This window comes from Scyliorhinus torazame, chromosome 20, assembly GCF_047496885.1.
Source record: "Scyliorhinus torazame isolate Kashiwa2021f chromosome 20, sScyTor2.1, whole genome shotgun sequence".
NCBI classification, from domain to species: Eukaryota; Metazoa; Chordata; class Chondrichthyes; order Carcharhiniformes; family Scyliorhinidae; genus Scyliorhinus; species Scyliorhinus torazame.
Genome location: NC_092726.1, coordinates 90,000,019 through 90,008,852, shown reverse-complemented (window position 1 = coordinate 90,008,852; position 8,834 = coordinate 90,000,019).

Genomic DNA, 8,834 nt, shown 5'->3' with positions numbered 1-8,834 from the left:
TGAGGGACTGAATAATCTTTCAATTTTCCTTGGAAATCTGAGTGCTCCTCTTGTTAATATGGTGTTAGAGCAGGTTATATTTATTTCAGAATGATAGGTACTGCTTAAATGTCGGATTATGTGAAACGTTACATTTGTTAAATAACTGTTATGTACAGCAAAAACTTAGCAAGAGGCTTCACATTGAACAATCTCTCATTATGATTTACCGTACAACCTTTACAGACGTTTCACATAGAATTATCAAGGTTATGTTCATCACATCTTTGCAGGAAGCTTCACGTTGGACAGTATAATCCGATCAGGGTTATATACAATTCAACGTTAGCAAGTGTCTTCCATAAGAATATAAGATATAGGAGCTCAGTTCGGAAATTCGGCCCAAAACGTCGACTACGCCAGTCAGTCGTGTCTGATATGTTCCTCATCGAAATTCTATTACCTTCTCCCCCAAACCAATGATGCCATAACTAATTAAGAAAACACTTATTAACCAAGAACACAAGGTTTGTTCTTGAGATGCAGTTACGTACAGGGCTGCTGACCATGAGCTAGAAGGTGGAAATAGACAGTATATTACTTTCATGGAACATTAGCACTTTAGAAGTAGTAGCAGCAGTGGGACATTTATCCTCTTGAACGTGCTTCACCGTTAAATCTGTCTCATTCCTCCCTACATTTACTCACTGTCCCGGCAACCAGCACACTGGGTTCGCGAATCCTCAGATTCACAACCCGTTGTGAGAAGGAGTTTTTCCTTGTCTCTGTTTTAAATTTGCAACCACTTACACCGAAACTATGACCTCTCGTTCTAGAATGCTCCACAAGAGGAAACGTCCACCTCACGTCTACTTCATCCACATATTTTATCGTCGTAAATACCTCATTTTCATCTCTCCTCATTCTTCTAACTTCTCGAGAAAATTGTCCGAAACTGCTCAATCTCTTCGTATGACAAACTCCTGATCCCTGCAATCGATATAGTGAAACTCCATGAACTGCCCCCAAGTCACTTCATCGTTCCTCAAATTCGGTGACCAAAACTTTGTGTAATACTCCAAATACTGTCTCACCAATACCCTGTTCAGCTGCAACAACATTTACTTACCCTTATACTCTCGTCATCAATAAATGCCAACGTTCCCTTTACTTTCTTTATTATCTGCTGGACATGCATGATAGTTTTCAGCGACTCATGCACGAGGATAGTCACCTCCTCTGCACCAGAACACTCCGCACTCTCTCCTCATCTGGATGTCTTTCGATTTTTCCGACCCAATGTATGACCTCACGGTTTTCCACATTTACATCGATCTGCCAGATTTTGGCCCATTCACCTAACCGATCGATATCCACTTGTAAATTTCTTATTTCATCATTGCAGCTTACTGCCCCACTATTTTACTGTCATCTAACAATTTGAAGGACCTTCACATATAATTATCAGTGTTATGTTCAGTCGATCCTCAGCAAGCCGCTTCACATAGAATTATCTCTTCGTCTTATGTACAGCACAATAATATCAAGGGTGTTCACTTATAACTATCTCTAACTGTTATGTTCAGTACAACCTCAGCAAGAGGCTTCACATAAAACCAACTCTTAGCGTTGTGTATTAAACACAATTCTTAAGGGTCTTCACATAAAACTATCTCTCAGTGTTATGTACAGCATCATTTTAGCAAGGGGTTTCACATAGAACTTTTTCTACCTGCTATGTACAGCAACATGTTAGCAAGAAGTTTCACATGGAACTATGTTTCAGTGTAATATACAGCACGACCTTCGTTAAAAGCTTCATTTAATACTCTCTCCCAGTGTAATGTGCAGCACAACCTTAGCAATAAGCTTCTAAATTAAGTGGTCTCAGTTTTCTGAACGGCACAAACTTAGCAAGAGGCATCACATAGAATTATCTCTCTGTGTGTTGTATGGTATGACCTTAAGAAGAGACTTCATATAGAACTATCTCTCAGTGTTGCTTACAGTACAGATTAGCAAGCGGCTTCACAGAGAACAATCTCTCAGTGTAATGCGCAGTACAGATTAACAAGAAGCTTCACATAGAACTATCTCTCAGTTTTATATACAGTACAGATTAGCAAGAGGTTTCACAGAGAACTATCTCTCAGTGTTCTGTCGATACAAACTTAACAAAATACTTCACAAAGTACTGTCTCCCAGTGTTGTGTACAGTATAGATTAGCAAGAAGCTTCACATATAATTAGCACTCAGTGTTACATACAGTTCGACTTCAGCAAGACACTCCGCACAGAACTATCTCTCATTGTTATGTACTGCATCATATTAGTAATACATTTACACATAACTATATCTTAATATGATGTACAGCACAATCTTCTACAACTCTCTGAGTGAGTGTGCGGTTCACAGGGCCTGGAGTCCCTCCAAAAGTTAAGTAACCAATAATTCATAAATCATTCATGAGATTGTTGGTGAATTACAGTCACCAGACTTGTAAGTGAAACACAACACTGTATTACAAAAAATAGATATAAAACATGCAATAATCACAATAAAATAACTGATCTACTACTCTCACCTTCTACCGCCCCGCCCCTCCCCCTCTACGTTCACACAAGACATACACATGCAGAGGGCTGGGAAAGAGAAAAACAGATGATGATTAATGTGTGATGAAAAACAAGTTTCCTCCGTTGAATGTCGAAGTTGTTTTTCCAATTCACTGTCTTTCTAAGGCGCGCTGTCCTGAATGTATTAGTTGGATGGTCACCAAAGGTCTCCTGGCTGGAGCCTCCAGACATATCTCTCAGGCTGTGGGTTCCGCCTTGTAGTCACGTTACCTAATACAACAGTTCTCCAAACAATTTATCATGAAGGATTTTCTTTGCCCCTCCAAATTTGCCGCGCTCCCACATTTGCCCACGCCAAATTCCACACCCTCAAAAAAAATGTTAGCCCACCCTCAGGATATTTGCAACCTCCCGCCCCCCCCCCCCCCCCCAGCACCGAGCCTGTGTTCCCTCCTCCTCCCACACTCCATCTCCGAAACTGTAATAAGTCATCCAACGCTGGGTGTGAAAATGTCCCTGATCTATAAGCCCTGTCATTCACTCCCATCAGAGACACTGAGACTCCTACACCTCCACAAACAGACCCCATGTCTTGAGTTATTATCCCACAAGTCTATTCTGAGGGGAACGGGGGCGGGGGGGGGGGGGGGGGGTTAATAATACATGACGATGACGTAGTCACATTTATTATGTTTCTCTCAGTTTCTAGCTCATTTCTGATTACCCGCTGAGTTAAGATTCTCTTTGCGTCCTCCAAGCTTTAAATCAACTGAGAAAGAGAATTTGATTACAGCCAATCATTTTTGAAATAAAAAGGCACAGCAGGATCCCCGTGCTTCTCCACCTTTGATAGTCACAATATCAGTTTTGTAAAATCCATTTTATGAACACTTCTGGAGAATGGAACAGTTTCATAAAAAAAACATTAAAGCACCCTGGGAATGGGGGGATGGATGGTGGGAGGGAGGGTTAGGTACATCAGAGGATGGTCAGCGAATAAAGACTGGAGACACACTCCCAAGGCATGTGTCTCCCTCGTGTGTTTAATCTGCCACCTCCGAACCTCTCCCAGTTACTGCCTAACTCACCCACTTTACATGCTGACTCCAGTATTAGTGGTTAACCTCACCTTCTATTCACTGTCCAGCTCAACAACTCTCCCTTTTCACTCCTGAATTGTTGTGTGGTCTTTAATATTAATCACCAACCTTACACTTCCTGGGCACAGACTCCATATGGGATTCCCACGCACTCTATGCCTCTTCCCACCCCTCACCGCACCCCCACAAACCCCTCCTAAGCTCTGCTATCTTTTCCCTCTTCCCTCGTACAATTAATACACCCACCCATTTCTCTTAATCGGGGAGAAAGGTAGGGACACAAAGGGAGAGACGAGACCATTTTACCATCAAATATTCAGACAAGTGAAAGAAAATGTCTCCCAGGCCACCCACTCCTGAATTGCTACTGTTTCTTCGCTCAATATAAAAAATAAAACTTCCCCTTCTATCTGTGATCGTTCAATAGATTAGGCAAAAGAGGATTATTTTTGAAGTCAACTTAGTCACCTCGACTGTACTGTAGGTAGCCAAAGAACCCCTCCAGTGACAAACAAGAGGAAGGTCATCGTCAAATAGAGGCGGCAGAAGTGTATTCTGGCCGTAGTCAACTCAGCCACCTCGACTGCACTGTAGTAGCCGAGGAGGGTGTCGAGGAGTGGTGAAGCCCGAAACACTACAGTAGTGTTTCCCTTCTCCTCTAACAAAAAGAAAAGGCTCTGTGAGAAGGACAAGCAAGATTCATTCTGCGAGAAGTCAACTCAGTCACCTCGACCAGCAGGTGATTGGCTGGTGGTTGGAAAGATGTTTTCCCTTTCAATTTTCTCTTTCTCTCTTGGCATTGTAGTTTTTGTTGTTCTAAGTTAACTTAAGTGTTAAGACATGGCAGGAGATCACACACCCTTGTCATGCTCCTCTTGTGCGATGTGGGAGTTTAGAGAAGTGGCCACGGTCCCTTGCTCCTTCACGTGCAAGAGGTGTGTCTTGCTGCTGCTCCTGCCAGACCGCTTCACGGCTCTGGAGCTGCGGATGGACTCGAGTTGGAACATCCACGATGCTGTGTAAGTCGTGGACAGCACTTTTAATGAGCTGGTCACACGGATGATAAAGCGTACTGAGGGAGATAGGAAATTAATCAGCACCAGGCAGAGGAAGAGTAGGAAGGCAGTGCAGGAGTCCCCTGCGGTCATCTCTCTCCAAAACAGGTGCACCGTCTTGTAAACTTTTGGGGGAAATGGCTGACCAAGGGAAGGAAGCAGTAGCGAGATTCATGGCATGTTGGCTGGCCCTGCTCCGCAGGAGGGCAGGGAAACGCATGGTAGAATTACAGCAATAGGGATTCGTTTCAAATGGGAGTAGACAGATGTTTCTGCGGACGCAAACGAGTCTCCAGGAAGGGTGCTGGATGTCTCAGATTGGCTGCAGGACATCCTAAAGGCGGGGTTGAACAGCCAGCTGTGGTGCATATAGGCACCACCGATGTAGGTAAACAACGGGATGAGGTTCTACATGCTGAATTTAGGGAGTTAGAAGATAAACTACAAGTATGACCTCAAAGGTAGTAATGTCGGGATTGCCATCGGTGTCACGTGACAATCAGAGTAGGAATGACTGGATCGACTGGATGAATATGTAGCCTGAGACGTGGTGCAAGAGGGAGGGATTGCGATTTTTGAGACATTGGGACCGGTTCTTGGAGAGGTGGGACCATTACAAATCGGACGGTCTGCACCTGGGCAGGGCTGGAACCAATGGGGGGTTGTTTGCTAGCGGTGTTGGGAAAGGTTTAAAATAATGTTGCCAGGGGATGGAACCGATATAGGTAGTCGGGGTAGTAAAGAGGGGAGAAAAACAAAATCTAGTAAGGAGAAAAGTGGAAGACAGAGGAACAGATTGAACTTTCTAGTATGGCAGCGGGTGGGTACCAGAGCAGGAGGTCAGCGAGAAAACCAACTAAGGGAGAGCTACAGACCAACGCAAGTAAGATTAAAAGGATGAGTAGGCCGGACGTGGATGGACAACGCAATGGGGTTGGTGGGCTAAAGTGCATCAGTTTCAATGCGTGGAGTATTTCAGGGAACACAGGTGAACTTCGATTAGTCCGTGAAATAATGATGTTGTTGCTATTACAAAAACTTGGTACAAAGAGGGACAGGATTGGCAACTGAACATTCTAGGATTTCAGGCAGGATGGGGGGATATGCAAATTGGGTGGGTAAGTTGCATTATTGGTAAGGAGAATTCCACTGTTGTGATGAGGGAGGACACTTTGGAGGGTTAAGGTAGCGAGGCTATATGTGTAGAGCTCAGGAATGGGAAGCGCGTTATCACAATGTTTGGGGTTTACTACATGCATCATAACAGCCAGAGGGACATAGAGGAGCAGATATGGAGAGACATCTTGGAAACAATCGGGTTGTTGTTGTGGGTGATTTTAACTTATCCGATATTGACTGGGACACACTTGCTGCTAGAGGCATGGATGGAGCAGAATTTTTCAGGGGCGCCCAGGAGGGTTCTTTGAAACAATTTTTAAATAGCCCAACTCGGAAAGGGGCCAAATGAGACCTAGTGCGGTGGAATGAGCCCGACCACGTGATCGAAGTTTCAAAAGGAGATCATTTCAGGAACAGTGATCATAATTCTGTAAGTTTTAAGCTGCTTATAGAAAAGGACAAGAGTGGTCCTCGAGTGAAGGTGTTAGACTGCGGGGAGGCTAATTACAACAGCATTAGGCAGAATCTGGAGAGTGTTGACTGGGAGAGGCTTTTTGAGGGAAAATCAAAATCCGGCATGTAAGAGACTTTCAAATGTCAGGAGGCTTTTAAATAGGAAACCCTGGATATCGAGGGATATTATGAACCGTGTCAAAAAGAAAAAAATAAGTATTTATAATGTCTACAATGTTGGGGACAGACGAAACCCTCGCAGAATATAACACAAGTAGTAAGGAAATGAAGGGAGGAATTAGGAAGGCGAAAAGTGGTCATGAAATGCCGTTGGCAAACAGGATTAAGGAACATCCTAAGGCCTTTTGTTGATACGTAAAGAGAAAGACTGTAGCCAGAGAAATGTTTGGTCCATTCAAGGACATTGGAGGAAATCTATGTATGGAACCAGAGGAAATGTGTTAGACACTAAATTAATACTTGTTGGATGAGGAGTATAGAAAAGTGTGCGTAAATATTCTGTCATGTTGATATTAATAAAGAGGAGTTGGGCATATTAAAAAGCATTCATGTATTTAAGTCCCCAGGGCCTGATGGGATCCACCCCGGAATACTGAGCGAGGCAAGGGAGAAAATTGCTGGGGACTTGACAGTAATCTTTGTATCCTCATTGGTTACAGGTGAAGTGGCAGAGGACTGGAAAGTGACCAACATTGTTCCATTGTTTAGGAAGAGCAGAAGGGATAATCCAGGAAATTATAAACCGGTGAGTGTTATGTCAGTGAGAGGGAAATTATTGGAAAAGATTCGTAGAAGCAGGGTTAACTTATATTTGGAAACAAATATACGTTTTAGTGGAGAACAGCATGGTTTTGTGAATCGGAGGTCGTGCGTCAATAATTTGACCGCGTTTTTCGAGAAAGTGACAAAGATGGTAGATGAATGAACTGCAGGTGTTTTTGCATCCATCGACTTCAGGAATGCCTTTGACAAGGTACCTAATGGTAGACTGGAACAAAAGGTGAAGTGACATGGCATCAGAAGAGAGCTGTCAAGTGGGACACAGAGCTGGCTTGGATACTTTGTTAGGGCCACGAAGAATCCAGCACGAGTTTTAAGGATACAAAGTAATAACATTTATTTACAATAACATATATATATATAACAGCAGCAGCAACTTCCCTTGCTGCACACTCCTTCCTGCTGGTTCTTAAACTGGCCAGCTTTATTTATACTAGGAGTTTACTAATGGTTTCTCCGCCCCCCTCATTGGGGAAGCTCATACTCCCACAGGATTGTGGGATTGTCATTAGTCCCCAGCCAATGGTAAGTAGGCAGGTTATAACAGATACCGAATACAGAGAGTAGCAGCAGAACGGTGCTTTTCTGAATGGAAGGCTGTGAGTAATGGCGTTCCACAGAGATCAATTGTGGGGCATTTGTTGTTTGTGGTGTACATCTGAATGATTTGGAAGGAAATGTAGCTTGCCTGATTTGTATGTTCGCAGACGACACAAGAATTGGTGGAGTTGCGGGCAGTGAAGAGGATTGTCCGTGGGAATAGCAAGATATGAACTGGTTGGAGTCTTGGGCGGAAAAATGGCAGGTGGAGTTCAATCTGGGCAAGTGCGAGGTAATGCACTTGGAACGTCCAATGCATGTAGAAATTTCACATTAAATGGTAGAACACTTGCGAGTACTAACAGGCAGAGAAATCTGTGCGTGCATGTCCACCGATCAACGAACATGTGGATAAGGTGGTCAAGAAGGCTTACGGCATGCTGGCCTTTATAGATCGAGGGATTGAATATTAAAATTGGCATGTCATGTTGGAGCTTTAAAGGAACTCAGTTAGTCGTCATTTGGAATTTGTGTACAATTCTGGTCGCCACACTACCAAAAGGAGGTGGATGCTTTGGAGAGGCTACAGAAGCGGTTTACTCGGACGTTGTCAGTGATAAAGGGCATTAGCTGTAAAGAGAGAGTGGATAGGCACTGTGCTCTCACTGGAATGACGGAGGTTGAGAGGCGAACTGAGTGAGGTCTCGGGGATTGAGTGGCATCGGCAGAGTGGACAGTCAGAGTTTTTATTCTAGGGTAAGAGAGTCATGTGCGTGGGGACATGGGTTTAAAGGGCGTGGGGAAACGTTTAGAACAGATGTGCGAGGGAAGGTTTTTACACAGATTGTGGTAAATATATGGAACATGCTGCCTGGGAAGGTGGTGGGAGCAGGTACGATAGCGGCATTTAAGGGCATCGAGGCAAATATATGAATAGTATGGGAACGACGGATACGGACTCTGTAAGTCCATACGGCTTTAGCTTCGGCAGGTATCATGTTCGGCACTGACTTGGAGGGCCGAATGGCCTATTCCTGTGCTATATTGTTCTTTGTTCTTAGGTACCTTCCATCGTAAATACTGATGCAATGTACAACTTCAGTTCCTCTGTCATTTCAATGTTCATCATTACCTCTTCTCCAGCATCATTTTCGAATGGTCCAATATCCATTACTAATTCTCTCTTTTCGTTTAAATATCCAAAACTACC